At 41.1% G+C, this 23,250-nt stretch overlaps 1 protein-coding gene and 1 non-coding gene across 4 annotated transcripts in view; both read left to right on the forward strand.

The window, feature by feature from the left end:
• Window positions 1-23,250, forward strand: part of UST (uronyl 2-sulfotransferase) — a 317,131-nt gene that overhangs the window by 65,547 nt on the left and 228,334 nt on the right.
• Window positions 14,204-14,276, forward strand: TRNAG-GCC (transfer RNA glycine (anticodon GCC)). The gene has a single exon. It is a non-coding gene; the product is annotated as a tRNA-Gly (tRNA).

Raw genomic sequence — 23,250 nt, forward strand, 5'->3', positions numbered from 1 at the left:
TTGGACAGCAAGGAGATCCAAACAGTCCATCCTAAAGGAAGTCAGTCCTGAATATTCATTGGAAAGACTGATGCTAAAGCTGAAACTCCAATCCTTTGGCCACCTGACACAAAGAACTGACTCATTTGAAAAGACCGTGATGCTAGGAAAGACTGAAGGCAGGAGGAGAAGGGGACAACAGAAGATGAGATGGTTTGATGGCATCACTGACTCAATGGACATGAGTTTAAGTAGGCTCTGGGAGTTGGTGATGGACAGGGAAGTCTAGTGTGCTGCAGTCCATGGAGTCACAAAGAGTTGTACACGACTGAGGGACTGAACTGAACTGAACCAAAGTCATGAAACAAAGTTTGACATACATAATACAGCATCAGACTTCCCAGGTGGCTCAGTGGTACAGTTGCCTGCCAGTGCAGGAAACGTAGGTTCAATCCCTGGGTCAGGAAGATCCCCTGGTAGAGAAAACGGCAACCCCCTCCAGTATTCTTGCCAGGAGAATCCCATGAACAGAAGCCTTGCAGTCCATGGGGTGGCAGAATCATTGGATACAACTTAGCAACTGAAAAAACAGTATAATCATTACTGAGCTTTTTCAAGTTGTGTAAAGGGTACTAGTTTATCAAAGACATTGCATTGATACAATTGTTGTACCAGTTATCTATCGCCACAATAATGCTGTGAAACAAACAACTAGAAAAAGCTCACTGACATATAAAAAGATACATTATGAGTGCTATTGATCAGCTGGCAGTTTTTCTGGTCTTGTGTTAGAAGACTCACTTGTGTTTGTGGTCGGGTGGTGGGTCAGCTGGAAGCTGGTTGGTCTGGGAGCACTTGGGACCACTGGGGTCATTTCTACAAGGACTTTCATCTTCCAGGTGTTCTTGTAGCAGTAACAGCATTGAGAATGTAGAAGGGCAGAAGGCCATTTGAGGCGTACGCTTGGGACTGGAACACTGTTACTTCTGCTGTGTTCTTTGGCCAAAGCGAGCCACAAGTCAAGCCCAGGTTCAAAGCTGGGCAAAGAGACTCCACCTTTTTGTGTCACATAGAAAATAGTATGCATGAGGGGACTGGTGAGAATTGGCACCAAACTGACAATCAGTCCTGGTCACTACTGCTGCTGCACGTTTTCTAAAACTTTATGATGTAAAACATTATCTGATTCTGCTCACGATTTTGTGGTTCAGGCATTCAGGAAGGGCTTAGCTTGGCAGCTGTTATTTGGGAGTCACTATGGCTGGCTCTGAAGTCATCTAAAGAGATGCATCGTGGATGGCTCCTTCACATGCCGAGCGGTTGATGCTTCTACGTGGCTTTTCCAACAGGAAAGTCGTCAGACTTCTCAGGTGACAGTGGCTTCCCTTAGAGTGGTGTTCCAAGTGAACAGGTTGGAAGCTGAATGGACATGTTTTCACTTTCAACACCTTCTATCAATAACAAGCCACTGATATCAGCCCATTTTCAAGGGGAAAGGAAATAGACCCTACCTCTCAATGGAAAAAGTATTGGGGAGTTTACAGACATGTTTAAAAATCTCCACAAATCTATCACAGTTATTCATGGAGAGAAATCATTTCCTTCATTCTGTGATGTTAAATCATGGTACCATGACGTTTTCACCTTTAGCAATCACCATTCCCATTAAATAGCGCACTCACCATTTCTATATTCTGATTTCTTATTTCGTGTAGTTCTGTATATTATAAAGTAACCCAAGAAATGATTAAGGGTAGTCATTTATTATCCAGGATCACTGCGGATGGTGACTGCAACCATGGAGTTAGGAGACACTTGCTCCTTGGAAGAAAAGTTATCACCAACCTAGACAGCATATTAAGCAGAGACGTGACTTTGCCAAAAAAGGTCCATCTAGTCAAGGCTATGGTTTTTCCAGTGGTCATGTATGGATGTGGGAGTTAGACTATGAAGAAGGCTGAAGAATTGATGCTTTTGAACTGTGGTACTGGAGAAGACTCTTGAGAGTCCCTCGGACAGCAAGGAGATCCAACCAGTCTATCCTAAAGGAGATCAGTCCTGAATATTCATTGGAAGGACTGATGTTGAAGCTGATACTCTAATACTTTGGCCACCTCATGCAAAGAGCTGGCTCATTTGAAAAGACCTTGATGCCGGGAAAGATCGAGGGCGGGAGGAGAAGGGGACGACAGAGGATGAGATGGTTGGATGGCATCGTTGACTCAATGGGCATGAGTTTGAGTAAACTCCGGGAGTTGGTGATGGACAGGGAGGCCTGGTGTGCTGCAGTCCATGGGGTCGCAGAGAGTTGGACACAACCGAGCAACTGAACTGAACTGAACGGAGTCATTTATTTCATTCCGAATCCTCAATGATCTTTGAGAAAATGCATACATATGTACTTTCTACACAGTTTTATTTCATAGACAAAAAAATGCTTGTAATTTTTATTTTAATTGTCTGGGAATTCATTAAGCTAATACTATCATAATTGGCTTAGCAGTTTCTCAGCTTAGGTAGCTCAGTTATTTACAATTACACTAAATTGATGGCACTCCACATTTGGACATCTATTGCAACGTAACAAATTACCCGCCCCCTGCCCCCCGCAAACTCAGCAGCTTTTAACAATAACCATTATTACCTCCTGCAGTTTCTGTCAGGAACCCAGGAGTGGCTTGGCCACTCATGAAATCTCTGATGAAGTTGCAGTCAAGCTGTTGTCTGGAGTTACAGTCTCATCTGAAGACTTTGCTCCGGCTGAAATTCTGCTTCCACCTTCACTCATGTGGCGGCTGTCAGGAGTCTTCAATTTCTGCACACTTGTCTCTCTTCATAGGTTTGCCCTGGACACAGCAGCTAATTCCCCAAGTGAGTGATGAGAGGGAGAAGGAGAGAGAAAGGGAGCCAGAGATTCTGACCAAATGGAAGCTGAGGTTTTTGTCCTTTATAACCTAATCTTGAACATTATATACCTTCACTTCCATCACACTCTGTTGATCACAAGACCAGTCTTGGTTATGTGTGGGAGGGGACTGCACACAGGTGTGAATGTCAGGTGGTGGGGACCACTGATGGGGTCATCTTGGAGCCTGTTTACTACAGGCTGTTTATTGCTATAAACATCTTTGCTCAAGTTGCTGTTTATTGATGGTTGGAAAGGGGACATTTACTTGTCTGGTGTTGAATTATGAGATCATGTTGTTGTTCAGTCTCTATGTCATGTCCAACTCTCTGTGACCCCACGGACTGCAGCAAGCCAGACTCCTCTGTCCACTCTCTCCCGGAGTTTGCTCAAACTCATGTCCATTGAGTCAGTGATGCTATCTAGCTGTCTCATCCTCTGCTGATCCCTCTCCTTTTGCCTTCAGTCTTTCCCAGGACCAGGGTCTTTTCCAGAAGAGTCAGCTCTTCACATCAGGTGGCCAAAATATTGGAACTTCAGCTTCAGCGACAGACCTTCCAATGAATATTCAGGGTTTATTTCCTTTAGGGTTGACTGGTTTGAGCTCTTTGCAGTCCAGTACCAGATCATAGGGATCAACAATTCAGTGGCATCATTTTAAAAAGTTGTTAACTATTCTTACAAATATTTTTGTGCCATAAGATAGTCTTATATTTAATTACATTGCAATGATTCTTATATTTTACACAATATATTTTGTAAAATCTTATATTTTACACAAAATACTTCAGAGCATTTTACAAAGCATGTAGCTGCTGGTGGTTTGAGAAAAAGAGAAACAAGAGAGAAACAGGAAACTGCTGGATCCCCAGAACCTTTTTTTTTTTTTTTTTTAATTTAATTCCTGGTTTCCATAAACTAGTCTGTAGTGCTGTGGTTCAGATGGTAAAGAATTTGCCTGCAATGCAGGAACCCTGGGTTCGATCCTTGGGTTGGGAAGATCCCCTGGAGAAGGGGCTGGCAACCCATGTCAGTATTCTTGCCTGCAGAATCCCATGGACAGAGGAGCCTGGTGGGCTACAGTCCAAGGGGTCATAAAGAGTTGGACACAACTGAGCAACTAACTTTCTTTCACTTTCCATAAACTAGGCCACACTGCCCCCAACCTAATATAAGCCACTGCCATTAATAGTTCCTTTAATGGAAGAAATCTTAATTGGCAAGAAATGTGACCATTACAAAACAGAACATGTTCTTCACCATTTATGCTACGTTACCCTCCTGCTCTCTTGACCAGTTTTGAGGCAGCACGAAGGAAATGTGCTCCAGACCAGGGTACTGAAAGGGCTGTTCTATGTCACGTGAGTTTTAAAGCTTTTATTACAATCTGTGAACTAATTTAATATGTTATAAATGAATACTCCTACGTTTTGTGAGTTCACACCCCTCCGTTCCCCATTTATAGAAGATAAAATATAACTGATTCATTTTCATGTCTGTAAAAATCATTCCAGCTTTTGCAGAAATACATCTGGATTCATTTACATGATGCACTTTCAATCATTTCAAAATTTAATAAATTTTACAGCACCTTCCATGTTGTGGGCTCTCAATAAATCGCCACGACCATGTTAAATGATGGGGTAATAAGGACAGGACTCTGGTCGTTCATACTAATGACAAGGTTTGCATTTATAATGAAGTCCGGGCCACCGAGGGGCCAGGCAGAGCACCTGTAAGAGGCGTAGGTGAGGAAGGGCTGCCTTTTAAAGTTTGCCGTGAGGATTATGCTGTGCGAATAAACCGAGGTGTGTATGGGTGGTCCTCTCTCTAACCCCTTCTGCTTTTAAAGACTTAGAAGAGCTGCCAAAGTACCTATAGAAGGTGTTTGATTTAAAAGGTTTCAAAGGAAACACTCCAGTTTGCCTTCTTGTAGGGGCTTGCAAGCGAGCAGAGTTTGCAGCTGCGTGGAGGGATAAAGAGAAACTCTGAGCATTTAACAGAATTTAAAAAAAAATCATGCCAGGAGGGCCTTGGACTAAGAAACTCTGATAGATTTATGACACCTGGTGCCTGAACTCCATCTGTGACACCAGGGTTATAGTTCTGCAAGCCCTTAACCCTGCAGCTGATCTGATCAGCTTCTGGCTGCACTGTGCCCTGATGCACTTAGCTGCAGCTGTTTGTAGACGTCAGGAAAATGAGATGATCATTTGCAGATTTCCAGGATCTCTACTAGATTTCTTCACTCTTCCTTTCTCACAAGGAAACCTTCCAGGATACATAGCACACCAGTATCTGAATGGCAGGGCATTCTGGCATATCTGTTCAGGGCTGTTAGGGGCTTCCCCAGAGTGGAGAGGTCAAGGTCAGCCCATGCTGTTGCTGCTTTTATGGGTTGGAGACTGCCTGCATATGCAAAGACTAAACTAAACCAAGTTACCCAAATAAGGATGGCTTTATGTATCAGAATGTGCATGTGTGTGTGAATGATAAAATACATGTCAATAGTTTATAGCAAAAAAAGAAAAAAATTGAAAACAACATACCCATCCATGAGAAGCACTTATTGTATAAGTTATGGTAGATTGGCAGAGTGGACTACTATACAACTACAAATGAGGCGTACCCATATGGGATAAACAGACTCATCAAGTATGAATGAAAAGTGAAACTTAGTTGCACCGTCGTGTCCGACTCTTTGAGATTCCGTGGATTGCAGCCTGTCCCGCTGTTCTGTCCATGGAATTCTCCAGGCAAGAATTCCAGTGGAATTCGCCACTGGAGTGGGTTGCCAGTCCCTTCTCTAGGGGATCTTCCTGACTTGGGGATCAAACCCAGGTCTCCTGCATTGCAGGCAGATTCCCTACCAACTGAGCTGCTAGGGAAGCCCTAGCAAGGTGCAATACAGAGCATATAAATGAGGTATTTATGGTATTTAAAGAAAAGGAAAGTGAAAGTGAAGTCACTCAGTCGTGTCTGACTCTTCGAGACCCCATGGACTGTAGCCTACTTCTCCACCCATGGGATTTTCCAGGCAAGAGTACTGGAGTGGGTTGCCATTTCCTTTTCCAGGGGATCTTCCCCACCCAGGGATCAAACCCTGGTCTCCAGCATTGCAAGCAGATGCTTTACTCTCTGAGCCACCAGGGAAGAAGAAAGAAAAGGAAAGGATGAGTATATGCTTGTTTGCTTGAGAAGGCTATATATGAAATATTGGTTGCCCAGATGGTGACTGCAGCCATGAAATTAAAAGACACTTACTCCTTGGAAGGAAAGTTATGACTAACCTAGATAGCATATTGAAAAGCAGAGACATGACTTTGCCAACAAAGGTCCGTCTAGTCAAGGCTATGGTTTTTCCAGTGGTCATGTATGGATGTGAGAGTTGGACTGTGAAGAAGGCTGAGCGCCGAAGAATTGATGCTTTTGAACTGTGGTGCTGAAGAAGACTCTTGAGAGTCCCTTGGACTGCAAGAAGATCCAACCAGTCCATTCTGAAGGAGATCAGCCCTGGGATTTCTTTGGAGGGAATGATGCTGAAGCTGAAACGCCAATACTTTGGCCACCTCATTCAAAGAGTTGACTCATTGGAAAAGACTCCAATGCTGGGAGGGATTGGGGGCAGGAGGAGAAGGGGACAACAGAGGATGAGATGGCTGGATGGCATCACTGACTTGGTGGACGTGGGTCTGAATGAACTCTGGGAGTTGGTGATGGACAGGGAGGCCTGGCGTGCTGCGATTCATGGGGTCACAAAGAGTCGGACATGACTGAGCGACTGAACTGAACTAGGCAATATTGGTTGAAATATTGGTTGTCTCTCGGAAGGAAACTGAGTAACTAGAAAACAGAAGTGGGAAGGGTACATTCATTGTATAGCCTTTTGTGCCTTTTGAATCTTACCTGGTAAATAAGATGAAAAAAAACTATTGAAAGAAAAGGGTGTTGGAACTTCCCTCCTTTCTCCCTCTCTCTATGTCTGACGCTTCACTGCTCATGAGTGGCGGACCTGACGGGCCTCCCACCAGGAGGTAGACTCTTTAAGGAGACCTGACTATAACCTCTTGAGAGGGCTTCACTGTGACCTACTGGGCGCCATGATTCTGTCGTGCAGCACACTGCTGGGTGCCTTGGGATAGGCTAACCTGGCTGTAAATGGAGGGGTCGAAATTGCATGTTGTGTTGTTTTCACCCAGAGTCACACACTTGAGTTAAAATTATTAGAAGATGCCAAGAAAAGTAAGCCAATGACTTGTCATGTTCCACAGTCTCCTACTGGTACCAAGCAGTGAGTCCTGGCTATGTGATCCCTGTGTGGGAAGGATGAATAACACCTGATACCAGCCTAACATTTCAGGGGCAATGTGAGTGACATCCAGAGACAGACAATCAGATGGTGCATAAAGGGGACCCTTGTGCTCATGTGAGAGAAGTCTCAGTCTGGAAGAAGAAGATAATTAAATTCCTAAACTGAGCATGTGTTACTGAAGGAAGAGATAGGGTAAAAAGGAAATATCCTTTGTGATTGCTGCTAGGGGCTTTTGTACAAACTCGAATGCGTAAAGGGAGTTAATAGAATTCTATGTAACTGTCTGTGCATATTATATAGCCAATTCCAGTTGAAGTAAAAGTTTTCTTGAGATATCAAAACCAAACCAAAACAAAAGAGCAATGCTATCAAGAACATAAACAGAGATGTATGAAAACTGGATTGTAAAATGTGAAGCAGTTAAGATTTACATCAAATTATTTACATATAAGAAAACATATGATATTAAATGGCTTTTATATAGGAGAAACACAGCATGGGATAATGGAATATTTATTTCGTTTTTGTTGTATTTTATTTTTTTTGTAAACAAACCACAAAATATTACCCATCTGTGGGGTAATAAATGGTCCTTGAGATGAGAGTGAATCTCTTTTGGGTTTAAGGTTTGGGTAATAGAGTTTTCTCTATTATTCTCAAACCACCACACCCCAGTAGAAGCAGAATTTTTTAGGCTGTCTTACTTTGAAGTAAGAACTTTAAGATCTTACATCTGGTGCTCTAAGAGTTAACCGGGAAGCTGATAAACATGTAGGTTCCTGGGCCGACTCCTGGGGATTCTCATTCAGTAAATTGGGATCGGAGCCCAGGAATATGAATGTTCTTCAAATATGCTAGGAAATTTGGATGCAAGTGGTGTATGGACTGTTCTTTTAGAAACCCTGTTCTTGTGTTTCTGTTGTTTGCTTGTTGTTGTTTTTCTTTATAAAGGCTGAGTTTTACTAGAGTAAAGCCGTAGAATAGTAAAGCTGGGGTTGGCAACCTACGGCGCATGGGCCAAATCTAACCTTCTTCATATTTGTGTAAATATAGTCTTATTGGCACACTGCCATGCCCATTGTTTATGTATTGTCTGTGACTGCTTTTGAATTACAGGATCAGAGATGAGTGGTTGTGACAGAGACCAAATGGGTTGCAAAACCTAAGATATTGCTATTTGGCCGCTTACAGAAAAGTTTGCCAACCACCATGTTAAAGGAAGAATCTGTACCTGATATATTACATACATTTCCCTAAAAACAAATAAGACCTTCACCAGCAGACCATGATACTTAGTGAGTATGTCAGGAGTCTGTTTCCATTAGTCAGGAAAATCAAAAAGACTTAGAATGGAGTAAATTCAAAATAGAAGATGAAAGTGACGAAGAACTTAAAGGAGAAGATATGCCTCAGGCCTCTGAAATAAATGACTTATTTCATCTACCAAAGCATGGCTTGGGGTGAGGGACTTTCCTGGCCCTCTGCTGTGCGTGTATTTACATGAAACTGTGTTCTAAACTCACCTTTCACTGGAAGTAGACAGGTGCCTCACCTAGCCTAGAGAAGGAGGTAGCACAGAGGTCTTCATTTTTCCATTGACAGAGAACGCTGTCATTAATTCAGTTAGTGGGAAATGGATTTCTTGGCTTTGATAATTAAGCTGGCAAAGCAGATTTGGTTCCAACATTTTAATGAGCGCGTGTGGGTGGCCAACAAATTGCAGGTTCAGACATAAATGTTTCAAACGTGGGTGGCTGGCTTTTAACCCCAGGGCAAATTCTGTGATTGTAAGGACATTTTAGGCTGGTAGCCAAGTTCAAAGAGTATTTGCCAAATATTAAGAAAAATCTGAACTACTCTAAGGAATATTATATTATTTGAGGACAGGGGTATGTTGTTCGTTGAGTGTGGTTAGGATGCTAAGTTAACATCATTTGCGTCCACTCAAATTATATATTTGTGAACATTCATATGTGTGTATTTGTGCTTGCATTTCATACTCAGGAGATAATCTCAAAGGACAGAGAGAAATGAGAAAGGAAAGAAGTGGATTCGTTACTCCTTTTTGTCTTCTAGTGCCTCAGTTCAGTTCAGTTCAGTCGCTTAGTCATGTCCAGCTCTTTGCGACCCCATGGACTGCAGCACACCAGGCTTCCCTGTCCATCACCAACTCCCGGAGCTTGCTCAAACTCATGTCCATCGAGTCAGTGATGCCATCTATCCATCTCATCCTCTGTCGTCCCCTTCTCCTTCTGCCTTCAATCTTTCCCAGTATCAGGGTCTTTTCAAATGAGTCAGCTCTTCGCATCAGGTGGCCAAAAGTACTGCAGTTTCAGCTTCAGTATTAGTGTCTAACTGTTAGGTATTCAGACCTGTATAGTACTTTATGTCCAATCTTGGTTTTCTGTTTGGGGGGTGATCAAAATCTGGGCTCTTATGTAATGTAAGATCACTTGGATCATTAAACTCATTACAAAATGAGTTTGGACCCAAGAAAAGAAGGGTTAATACTTTCACTGAATTTTCACTTCCTTAGGGAGGCTACAGTTGAGGCAAAGTCTAGCTGGGTTCTGTGAAGAAAGAGAGGGCAGATTTGCAAAAGTAAGTAATAGATTTCAATTTAGGTTGCTTTTCAGCCTGAAAAAGAGTCTGCATTCAATCACTGATCCTGTTAGTCGAGATAGTAACGAAATGAAAAGCAAATACAGCTTAAATTTAAAGGATATTGGAAAATATCACTTTGGCTTCTTGATTTACTCTCTCCCATTTCTCAGTAAAACAAAATATGATTTGACATATTGTTCATTGTGTAGTTATGCTGGGCTCAGAAAACTAAGCCCTGTTACCTCATACTTCTTACATTTGCAAAAGTAATCAAGACTGTGACTTGAATTGGACTGGAAAACCTGTTGACTTAGAGATAGAAAGATATTGGAATCTTTTACATTCCTTTCTCATATTTACCTACTGACAGCTTATACAGGCTTTGTACATTTTCTGATCAAAGGATATCCAGATGGATAGTAATGTATTTTATGCTCTTAAAGACATCAAGAATTGGACGTGTGGATTTTGCCCGTTGTTTTTAAAAGTCAGTGTGTTGTGGTTGTTAAAAAGCATTATTCTGTATTTCTGTTGTTATCAAGCTATTGCCCCAGAATCATATCCCTGCCTCGTTACTCTTATCTAAGTTTCAGGTGGAAGCTGCAAAGAAAAAAAAAGAAAGAACTGGTTAGAACCAGCTGTGTCCAAGATGGCGCAAGATTTGACTTCCAGTAGAGCCTGAGCCTTATTGCACACTCTTGGCAATTCATTAGCATGCTAAATGTCATTTAGCCACCAGTGCCTTAACCTTGATAGTTGCTATGACAACAACTGGAAAAGCCCAGACAAGGGCTAAAAAGGAGTGTTACATCACTTCTGAGTCCGAGAAGCATACTCCTGTTCTCAGATGATGGTGGTGGTTTAGATAACTCATGAATATTCCTCCCACACTTTCCAGTTTCCTCACATTTCCTCGACTCTCTTAAGTATTTGATGTCTCTGCCCAAAGTGGGTTGAGAAGTTGATTTGCAAACTAGGTTCCAGTTCTTCATTCTCTGATCATTGAATCAAGCTTGTGCTGTTTCAATCTAAGCATTGGTTTTGTTATTGACTGTGTGAATACGATTGGGAAAAAATTATCAGGCTGAGAAAAAGAGTCTCAGCCCAGGCTAGGACCCCCATGTGGGAACAGTCAACCAATTCAATAATAGTATTAGTAGTAACTTGGGTTTTCCCTGGTGGCTCACTGGTAAAGAAGCTGCCTGCCAATGCAAGAGATGAGGATTTGATCCCTAGGTCAGGAAGATTCCCTGCAGAAAGAAATGGCAACCCACGCGAGTATTCTTGCCTAGGAAGTCCCATGGACAGAGGCGCCTAGAAGGCTGTAGTCCATTAGGTTGCAAAGAGTCAGACACAACTTAGTGAATAAACAACAACAAAAATGGCATCTGCCAGATTTCTCCATATAAATTCAAGAGACAAGTCATATATTTGTTAACTAATAAGTACTTAATGACTATTTTATGAGGAGACATTGAAAACTATGTAAATATTCTGTTTTTCATCAGTTTCTTATGTGTTTATTTTAACATCCATTGATGATTCTCTACAGAAGCCAATGGTAATTTTCTACATTCTCATTTTTTCTACCTTTATTGCTTGACCCTCCACTATAAGATAGAATTTTCTCTTCTTATTTATTTCTTTAAACATAGCTTCATGAAGTCTTACTTGATGCAATGGATTATAACCCTTTTGGGCTTTTTTTTTTTTTTAAGTTCAAAATTTCCCAGATTTGGCCAACAGGGGCTCCACCAAGTTGGCTCCTATATCCTCTGACATATTCCAGTCATTCGTTAAGCACTTCCTTTTTTATGGTCCAATAAGATTTTACAGGCTTACCTTGTGCTTTCCCTGCCCTGGAATCAGCAATTTCTCCAATATCTGGTTCTTTTTAGTGGAGAATAGTATTTAGAAACCCTGATCTGGATGCTAGGTACGTACTTTGCTACTGGAAGGTCATTGCTTCTAGGTAGGCTCTGTCAGTGAACAAAGCTAGAAAATGCGTGACTCCATGCACACACATTCACATTCCATACCTGTTTCTTTATCTGTCTATGTATTAAAGCCTTGTGCTTACACTGATACTTCAATTCCAGTGTAACACCCTGGGTTTATTCTAGTAGGAAGAATAATGCCTTTTCCATATTTATAATCCTCCCTGTGACTGAGAAGAAACTGACCCCAATTATCTTCAGTATATTCCTTGGTTGCTCAAGTCCTGTGAACAGCCATACCTGACTCCTGGGGGCTGCTTCTGTTTCTAGCTCCAATGGCCTTGACCCTACATTAGAGAAAAATTCCCTTAAGCAGCAAGATGCATGGAACAAGTGATAGAGAAAGAGAGAAAAGAGAGACAGAAAGAGAGAATATAGTAATGCACACAGTCTGTAAACTCAAGCCTGATAGATAGTCTAGAGTCAGGCTTTTGATACACAGAGGCTAAGTAACCATGACCCATGGAACACCTCTGTGCGGGAATGTAAGTAATTTACTATTAAATGATATGAGCAAAACTGATTTTCCTTCCTTGGGGAGGGGATCTGTAATTTCAGAGGTGAGAAAAAGTATATAAGCCTAAAACATTATGTTTGTATTGAAAGTTAAAATCTTACTGGAAGAACTTTTACAGTTTTAAGGCAAACTTATATACTGCGGTTAGTGGAAAACATTTTTTTTTGAAAGCGCAAATAAGATTTTGTTTTCATCAATAAACTACTTAAATAAGCTCACCATTAAAAAGAGCTGATGTAATGTATTCGCGGCTCTTGTAAGACTCCTGGGTATTTGTATTTGTGCATGTGGGTGTCGGGGAGTGAACCTGCATGTGTGTGTACACGTGGAGAGAATGGTGAGTTTCCTCTCATCTTCTCACATCACGAGAGTTATAGCTAATTTCCTTAAGTTTTAGAAGAGATGGTTGCCAGGAACCATCCTTTTAGTTGAAAAATGTGAAATATGACACGAAATGCTGATTTTTGGAGACTTTTTCTTACATAATTGAATGCTTTTCTGGACTGTGTAAAATTTTATGACAAAAACCATAGCATGACTTAGAAAGTTTTTTTTAAAAAAAAATACCTAGATATAGCAAACTGAAAAAAGAAAGTTTATCACTGACAGTATAAAATCTACCCTTGGGAAAAAAAAGGTAATCTATAAATTAATCTGCAGTCCTTCGCTCTAAGAATGCCTTTAATATCTCCAGCTAACATCAGGTGTTTTTGAAATCAATAACAATCTAATTGCCCACAGAGAACAGTTGCCCTCCTATGCTTTAAGCCAAAGAGGAATTGTGTACTTTTGTGATAAATGTAATTTAGAGGAGGGTTATATAGTCTTTCTTAATTTATTAGCTACTGGTGCTGCCTTATCCTGTTACCCATGTTTGCTTTTCATTATTTAATGGATAGTGCAGAAAAGGAAATGTAATACTAAAATTGGTGGCAGTACAACTTAATTTTGAAGGATGGGAAATAAAGACTTTCTTAAAAATTGCCTCCTTAACTAGCAAGATTAACCTGTGTGTTCAGAGTGTAAGTTCACACTGCTCCCTACTAGGTTCTATATTGTACACTGTAGACTAGGATGAGGTGTATTTTTTACAGAATTTTAGATTCAGAATGGAGTCTTGTAGCCAAAATGGCAGAGTAGGAGATCCCCAGCTCTGTCCCACCACAAAGATCAACAGTGAGAGGATCATCCACAAATAAAACCAGCTCTGGGAGAGCTCTATAGCTCACTTAAGAAACTTGAGCAACACGGTGGAATTAAATACTTGAGAATAGCCACAGAAAAGGGAAGGAAGAATGGGTTCATTTTGCCTGCATCATTTCACCCCCAAAGCTGGCATTGCTTAGTCTGAAGAGTGAATTCCCTAGCTAGAAGGAGTTTGCTTTGCCGGGAAAGGGCGAGCAGCCAGCTCCCTTCATTTTTCAGGGCACCGTATGGAGACCCTGCTTTGGTTACACCCCCAATAACCTTTGCAATCTCTGTGGATCACTCATAATGCACACCAATGACCACACAATTATAGATGTTGTGACCACTAGTGGCCTGACATGATGAGCCACCATGTACCCCTGGGCTTGGAGCCACTCCCCCACACTCAATTCCCTACACCACAATATTCAGGGTCACAGCGTACTCTAGCATATCCCCACCCACAGGTGAAGGTCTTTCCTTACCAAACTCAGTCCATAAAGTCTGGAAGAGGTGACCGCTTCTTCAGTTGTTCAAACATCTGTATGAGGCTATGGGAATCATGAAGAATTAGGGAAACATGACTCCACCCAAGAAGCACAGCAAACCTCCAGTAGCTGACCTAAAGAAATGGACATGTAGAAATTACATGACAAAAAAATTCAAAATAATTATTCAAAAGATGCTCAGAGAACAGGAGTTCTCTGGTGGTCCAGTGGTTAGGACTCTGCACTGCCAATGCTGTGGCCCGGAGTTCAATCCCTGGTTGGAGAACTAAGATCCCCACAAGCCACATGGCACAGCCAAAAATAAATAAATAAAGATGCTCAGAGAGCTACGATATAACACAGATAATAAATAGTGCAATGAAATTAGGAAAACAATACAAGAACAAAATAAGTTCAACAAAAAGATTTAAAAAATTAATAAAAGAACCAAATAGATTTTGGAGCTGAAAAATATAGTGACTGAGCAGAAGAACTCAGTAGAGAGCTTCAGCATTAGACTGGACCAAGCACAAGAATGAATCAATGAGCTTGAAGACAAATCATTTGAAACTATTCCATCAGAGGAGCAAAAAGAAAGAAGATTGAAAAGGAAGAAGGGCGCCTACAAGAGAAAAGAAACAATCTATGCATCACTGGAGTCATAGAGGAGAGCAGGGCAGAAAGGGTTAAAAACTTGGACATCCAAGTTCAGGAAGCTAATAAGTCACACCAAAATTTTCAGTCCAAAGCTATCTTCTCCAAGACACATTGCAATAAAACTGTCTAAAATCAAAGAAAGAAATTTAAAAGCAGTGAGAGAAAACAAAATTTTCCCATACAAAGGCTATACTTAGATTTCTTAGCAGAAACCTTGCAGGCCAGAGCAGGATGATGCATTCCAAATGCTGAAAGGAAAGAACTGCTAGTAAGAATATAGTTGATCCTTGAAACAGCACAGGTTTGAACTGCACGGGTCCAGTTACCCAGTTTTTATTTCTTCATTTATAGCTGTGCTGGGTCTTTGTTGCTGCATGGGCTTTTCTCCAGTTGTGGCGAGCGGGGGGACTGTTCTCTAGTTGTGATGCACGGATTGCAGTTCTTCTCTTGTTGCAAAGCACGAGCTCTAGGGCATGCAGGCTTCAGCAGTTGTGGCTCCTAAAAAGCCCTAGAAAACAGGCTCAGAAGTTGTGGCACACAGGTATTGTTGCTCTGAGGCATGTGGGATCTTCCTAGATCAGGGCCCAGTTCCTTGTCTCCGGCATTGGCAGGCAGATTCTTCACCACTGAGCCACCAGGGAAGTCCCCACAGTCTGTTTCTTTGTTATCACTAGTAAATACTACAGTACTCCATGATCGCAGTTGGTTGGATCTGAGGATGTGAAACCATGAATACGGAGGGCCAGTGGATACAGAGGGTCCATGTATACAGAGGGCCAGCTGTAAGTTGTACGTGGCTTATTGATGGTGAGTATTAATACCCCCTAGCCCCCGAGTTGTTCAAGGGTGACCTTCATTTTATCCAGAAATGATAGTTTTCCCTAAGAAGTAAGAGCTGAGGGAGTTCATTATCACTAAACCCACCTTACAGGAAATGCTGACAGGAATTCTCCAAACTGAAACATGAAAGAATGATAACTAGTAACATGAAAACATATAGCACACCGGTAAAGGTAAGTATATAGTCAGATTCAGAATACTTGGAAGATGATGCTGTGAAAGTGCTGCACTCAATATGCCAGCAAATTTGGAAAACTCAGCAGTGGCCACAGGACTGGAAAAGGTGTTTTCATTCTAATCCCAAAGAAAGGCAATGCCAAAGAATGCTCAAACTACCGCACAATTGCACTCATCTCACACACTAGTAAAGTAATGCTCAAAATTCTCCAAGCCAGGTTTCTGCAATACGTGAACCATGAACTTCCAGATGTTCAAGCTGGTTTTAGAAAAGGCAGAGGAACCAGAGATCAAATTGCCAACATCCACTGGATCATGGAAAAAGCAAGAGAGTTCCAGAAAAACTTCTATTTCTGCTTTATTGACTATGCCAAAGCCTTTGACTGTGTGGATCACAATAAACTGTGGAGAATTCTGGAAGAGATGGGAATACCAGACCACCTGACCTGCCTCTTGAGAAACCTATATGCAGGTGAGGAAGCAACAGTTAGAACTGGACATGGAACAGCAGACTGGTTCCAAATAGGAAAAGGAGTATGTCAAGGCTGTATATTGTCACCCTCCTTGTTTAACTTATATGCAGAGTACATCATGAGAAATGCTGGGTTGGAGGAAGCAAAAGCTGGAGTCAAGATTGCCGGGAGAAATATCAGTAACCTCAGATATGCAGATGACACCACCCTTATGGCAGAAAGTGAAGAGGAATTAAAAAGCCTCTTGATGAAAGTGAAAGAGGAGAGTGAAAAAGTTGGCTTAAAGCTCAACATACAGAAAACTAAGATCATGGCATCTGGTCCCATCACTTCATGGGAAATAGATGGGGAAACAGTGGAAACAGTGGCTGACTTAATTTTTCTGGGCTCCAGAATCACTGCAGATGGTGATTGCAGCCATAAAATTAAAAGACACTTACTCCTTGAAAGGAAAGTTATGACCAACCTAGACAGCATATTGAAAAGCAGAGACATGACTTTGCCAGCAAAGGTCCATCTAGTCAAGGCTATGGTTTTTCCCATGGTCATGTATGGATGTGAGAGTTGGACAATAAAGAAAGCTGAGTGCTGAAGAATTGATACTCTTAAACTGTGGTGTTGGAGAAGACTCTTGAGAGCCCCTTGGACTGCAAGGAGATCCAACCAGTCCAACCTAAAGGAGGAGATCAGTCCTGGGCGTTCATTGGTAGGACTGATGTTGAAACTGAAACTCCAATACTTTGGCCACCTGATGCGAAGAGCTGACTCATTTGAAAGGACCCTGATGCTGGGAAAGACTGAGGGCGGGAAGAGAAGGGGACAACAGAGGATGAGATGGTTGGATGGCATCACCGACTCAATGGACATGGGTTTGGGTGGCCTCTGGGAGTTGGTGATGAAGAGGCCTGGTGTGCTGCGATTCATGGGGTTGCAAAGAGTCGGACACGACTGAGCAACTGAACTGAACTGAATGCTGTAATTCGGTGGTGTGTTAACCACTTAACTCTGGTATAAACATTAAAGGTAAAAAGTATGAAAAATACCTATAGTTAAAATAATTTATTAGTCAATGCTCAATATAAAAAGATACAAATTGTGGCATCAGAAACAAAATGTGGGGAGGGGAGTAAAAGAGTAGAATTTTTGTATGAAATGGGAGTTTTGTTATTAGCTTAAAATACTGTTATATGTATAAGCTATTTCAAGTAAGCCTCAGTAACCACAAAACAAAAGTACACACAAGATAAACAGAAGGGACTCAAAAATAGAACCTTTTAGGTCACAATCATCAATTTACAAAGGAAGCAAAGAGGAACAGAGGAACTACAAGACAGCCAGAAAACAATGAACAAGATGACAATATCTGAGCTACGAGGGAAGCCCATAGTAAGAACTATCTAACTATAATTACTTTAAATGTAAATAGATTAAATTATCCAATCAAAGGGCACAGAGTGCCCTTGGATAAAAAAATAATACCCAGCTATATGCTGCCTATGAGAGATTCCATCAGCTTCAAAGGCACACATAGGTTCAAAGTGAAGGTCTGGAAAAAGGTATTCCACACAATTGGATACCGAAAGGAAGCGGGGGAACTATACTTATATCAGACAAAATATATGGATGAAAGAAGAAAAACATGACAAATAGGTGATGATTAGCTTAAGATAGATTTCTAGTCTTTCACCACTAGTATGTAGCAGTTTTCCTATCACTTATAAATGACCCCAAAAAAGAACTCATATTAGGTTTAAAGAAAGGATTTAGAAGTCTGAGAAATGGTTTTACTGATACAAAGAGATAACAGAAAGAAGTTAAAATTCAAGGAGGAAACGAGAATGAAGGACCAATAACACCAGGAAAATCTAGAGATATACTTATTGTTCTGAGTAGTTTTCCACTACAGCTTAAATCTTTGGCATGTTGGGAGCATCTGAGCTCATTTAGCTTCATGAACTTCAGATCATATTTTTGGAGCTCTAAGTTCAAGTCATGTTGATGAAGTGTGCTCAGATGGTCCAAAGAAGTTAGGTTTGGGGGGCTGAATCACAAGAATGTGTTGGATACATCTGGCTTTCTAGCTCTGGAAAGAAGATGAATTGGGCCGAGGTCTCTGCTTACAGCTACTGGGTGATTGTGCAATCACAGATATAGTACAAGGCTATTCTTGGCCTCCTGCTTGCCAACTCAGGGCCAACATACTCTGCTTGACACAAAACACAAGCCTTCTTTGAAGGCTTGTATTGTGCAATATAATACTAATAGAGAACTTTAGAGATTAACTGCTGTTGGATGGGTGTGGTGAGTACTGTTTGAAAACATACAGTCACCATCACAGTATAGAACACTGATACTGTGAAGGGGTCATGGACCAGAGAGATGGTTTTTTCTGCGAGAAGGTACTCTTCTCATTTATTTTCACTATCTCTGGGTCAAACCTGATGGGGATTGATAATATTTTCTTAGCGCCAGAATTTGGTCAATACATTGCCTGGGTTACCTGAATCATTGCAGAATGCCATGGGGGATGGGGTGACGTGCAATGTCCCCCTTTCTAGACTTAACAGGCAGCTGGGAGACTGACGGTGGGAGAGATGTGAGTTGGCAGGTTGGTCTGACTAATATGGCTCCCCTAATGGTAGGCCAGTATATCTTGCTATCCTAGTTGGAGGCTGAAGTAATCTTATTGGCCAGGCGGTCTTGAAATCACTTGTTTGGCTTCAATCATGGCACATGACATGGGGCCACATATCTAATGTGCATCCCTTTTGGATGAACACATTGTTAATTAAGCAGCGGGTGCTTACTTATCCCAAATAGAGCTGAAATTAAATCCAAAGCATTTTTCTCTAACCTAGGACTTGAGCCATTCAGGCACTTAAGGCAGATGATTATAGCCTTGACATGACTGGTAAAATCTTTATCATTTATTCTCTTCACTTTCCTGAGTCTCAAGCACCTCTTGGAGCTCAGAAGCCATCTTAAATTGTCCCCAAATGGGTTTCAGTCATGTATTATGGGACCATCCTTCTTTCCACTGACCTGCTAGTATCCAAATTCACTGATACACAAGAGGGCAAGGCTTTGGCATAACACTGCCCTGAGCTTAGCAGAGGCTGATTCAGTCAACCTTTATGCCCCAGGGAGGAGTCCTCCACCTAAGAGATGCAGAGACTTTTTCCTGTTTCTCCTCGAAAAGAGGAGGGTTCTATAGAGTAAACCAACATCTGGGAAGAGAGAAAAAGCAGGGAAGCATAGGCTCAGGATTACCATAAGGGGAAAATATCTCCTTAACTTGAGTTATGAGAAGCAGAGTTATAGGTAGGATGTTTGAGATTGGGACGAGGGCTAATAAAACTCTTAAGAGGTGTCACCAAGAGACACCGGGAATTGCTAGGATGGCCTGAGAGACATCATTCATGGACCAAATCAAGACTGAACCTGGGAATGAGAGACAAGAGTACTGGCTGTGGGGAAATAAGCTGAGCTCTATCCTAGAGCACTTATTATGAATTAATCCAGTTTTTAAATGAGTTACCTTCATAGACTGTAGCAGTGTTTGCTTCACTGTGGATAGCAAAAAGGAATAAAAAAGGCTTTTTTATTGGAATTGCTACAATTTCACTCTTTTTTGAACAGTATGAAATTGTTGGCCATGGACTTAATTTTCAACTTTATGTACCTGTGTTCATTTTCTATGTCAGTGTAACAAATTATATCATATGTTTTATAACACGAGTTTCTGGTCTTGGCAGTTCTGGAGCTCACAGGTTCAATGGAGGTCTTGTGCTCATGCTCAGTCACTAAGTCATGACCCCGTGGACTGCAGCCAACCAGGCTCCTCTGTTCATGGAATTTCCCAGGCAAGAATACTGGAGTGGGTTGCCATTTCCTTCTCCAGAGGATTTTCCCGACCCAGGGATCAAACCCATATCTCCTGCATTGGCAGGCAGGTTCTCTACCGCTGAGCCACGAGGGAGGCCCCAGTGAAGGTCTCACTGGGGTAAAGTTACAGAGTCAGCCACCTTGGATGCCTCTCTGAAAGCTCTGGGGAGAATCTTATTTCCTTGCTTTTTCCAGCTTCCAGGGACCACCTGGACTCGTGGGCTTTTGCTTGCATCCCCCTTCCTCCAGCTTCCAACCAGCAATGTCAGGTTGTGTTCTTCTCATATTGTATCCCTCTGACCTTACTGTGGAAGCCACAACTCCTTCTTTGACTTTCTCTTCTATTTCTGTGATTACATTGGGACCACCCAAATAATCCAGTGTAATCTCTCCACCTCGAGGTCTTCAACTTAATCACACCTGCAAAGTCCCTTTTGCCATGTGAGGTAACATGTTCACGGGTTCTGCGGATTAGGACATGTATAGCATTGAGACTGGAGAAGGCAGTGGCACCCCACTCCAGTACTCTTGCCTGGAAAATCCCATGGACGGAGGAACCTGGTAGGCTGCAGTCCATGGGGTCGCTAAGAGTTATACACGACTGAGCGACTTCACTTTCACTTTTCCCTTTCACACACTGGAGAAGGAAATGGCAACCCACTCCAGTGTTTTTGCCTGGAGAATCCCAGGGACGGGGGAGCCTGGTGGGCTTCCGTCTATGGGGTCGCACAGAGCCGGACACGACTGGAGTGACTTAGCAGCAGCAGCAGCATTGAGACTGTTAGTCCACCTATCAGAAAATACCAGAAAATAAAGGTATTGCTGATAATGGCTAAATGCAGATAAGCATGGTTTTTCTACAGTGTGAGCAATTTATAGGACATATGCACAAGCCAGAATCAAGATTGTGGAAATATCAATAACCTCAGATATGCACATGACACCACCCTTATGGGAGAAAGTGAAGAGCCTTGATCAAAAGAGCCTCTTGATGAAGGTGAATGAGGAGAGTGAAAAGCTGGCTTAAAATTCAACATTCAAAAAACTAAGATCATGGCATCTGGTGCCATCACTTCGTGGCAAAAATGGGGAAACAATGGAAACAGTGACAGATTTTATTTTCTTGGGCTCAAAAATCACTGTAGATGGTGACTGCAGCCATGAAATTAAAAAATGCTTGTTCCTTGTAAGAAAAGCTATGACAAACCTACAGAGCATATTAAAAAGCAGAGACATTACTTTGCCAGCACAGGTCCATCTAGTCAAAGCTATGGTTTTTCCAGTAGTCATGTATGGATGTGAGAGTTGAACCATAAAGAAAGCTGAGTGTCAAAGAATTGATGCTTTTGAACTGTGGCATTGGAGAAGACTCTTGAGAGTCCCTTGGACTGCAAGGAGATCAAACAAGACACTCCTAAAGGAAATCAATTCTGACTATTCATTGGAAATACTGATGCTGAAACTGAAGCTCCAATACTTTGGCCACCCAGTACCAAGAACTGACTCATTAGAGAAGACCCTGATGCTGGAAAAGATTGAAGCCAGGAGGAGAAGGGGGCAAAAGAGGAGGAGTTATTTGGGTGGCATCACCGACTTGATGGACATAAGTCTGAGTAAGCTCTGGGAGTTGATGAAGAACAGGGAAGCCTGGTGTGCTGCAGTCCACGGGGTCACAGAAGATCGGCACGACTGAGCAACTGAACAACAGCAACAAGAGCTGGCAAATGGTTTACTAGCAAATGGACTTTCGGACATTCCAATTATCATCAAAATAGACCCAACATATTCTACATATAGAGTGGAACAAGATTCTGAATAAGAATAATTACACTAAGATGTGTTCTTCACACAAGAGAGTAATTCTTGGACTCCTATTGGAAAAAAAAAAAGTCTATACTTCAAATGAGATAATCTCAAGATTATTCATCATGATTCTGGTCATCTTGCCATGTTCTCAATTTTTAAATTATTCTAGTTTGTCAAAAGAAATGTCATTGTTAATTAAAGAGCTTGCTCTCTACGCATTGAAATAGCAATATTTCAGTGATATTTAAAAGAACATATTGTGGTTTTCTAAAACATACAATAGCATATGTTTTTTAAAGTGCTTTAAAATCTTTTTTTAAAAGATTGGATTAAGGAGAGTGGGAAAGTCTGTAACAGTCCATTTTCATTTGTTATTCTGAAAAACAAAAATTTTTTTTTTCATAGAGGTTGTCAGTTATCTCCATGCATTTACAAATGAGTTTGAGCTATTCACTTTCTGGATTTGGGGTAACCCTACAGGGTTTTGACTTCTGTTAAATTATCTGTTTAACTTGTGTGTGACAGGTTGATGTTATCAAATACTTTGTTAGTCTATATGTTTTTTTTTTTAAACAAAGTATTTTAACTGTGTTTGTTTAGAAGTCTGATTCATATTTTGCTACTAGATTTGAAGTCAAGAATTATATTAAAAAAGAGCTCAGAAAGAGCAGTATCATATGCTAATAATGCCATTATATTATTGTTGGAAAAATTAATTTTGCAAAGTTATTGGAATATAATATTTGATAACACATCTAAGTGATCATACAGTCCTTAAAATAAACAAAATCATTTCCTTATGAGGGGCAGGATACTGTGATATTAAAAGCACAGACTATAGAGCCAGTCCGTCTGGGTTGGAATCCTTGGCTCTGCCACTTGCTAGATATGTATCCTTGGGCAGGTCACTTTACATCACTTGGCTTCATTTTGCTCATCTGTAAAGTGGAGGAGAAAACTAAACAAATTTATGTACATAAAGCACTTGGAGAAATGCCTGATTCGTAGTTGGTAAATCCAAGTATTTGCTATGAGATGATGATGGTAGTGACAATGATGATTATTATATATAAACTTTACAGCCAAAATATGCATTAAGTAATCATTATTAAGCACTTTTCAAGGCTTAAAAAACTCCTTAAACTAATCAGATCGACAGTAGAAACAATTTAATGTTTACAGTAACATTTCATAACCAGTAGTACATTGAGGTTAATTTTTATTAGTACTCCATTTGAATAGGCCAACTGAAACCAGATTTTCCTCTTTCTTAAAAATTAGAAAGCAGATGCTATTTATTTGCAAGGGAATAAGCAGAAATTACTGAAAATATACATTGTCTACTGTAAACATGATGCTACCAATTCCTTGAAATAAGAAGTGGAAAATTCATTTAAGACGTATGTCCCTGATCAATTGGAG

Source organism: Bos taurus, chromosome 9 (assembly GCF_002263795.3).
Source record: "Bos taurus isolate L1 Dominette 01449 registration number 42190680 breed Hereford chromosome 9, ARS-UCD2.0, whole genome shotgun sequence".
In the NCBI taxonomy this organism is placed as follows: Eukaryota; Metazoa; Chordata; class Mammalia; order Artiodactyla; family Bovidae; genus Bos; species Bos taurus.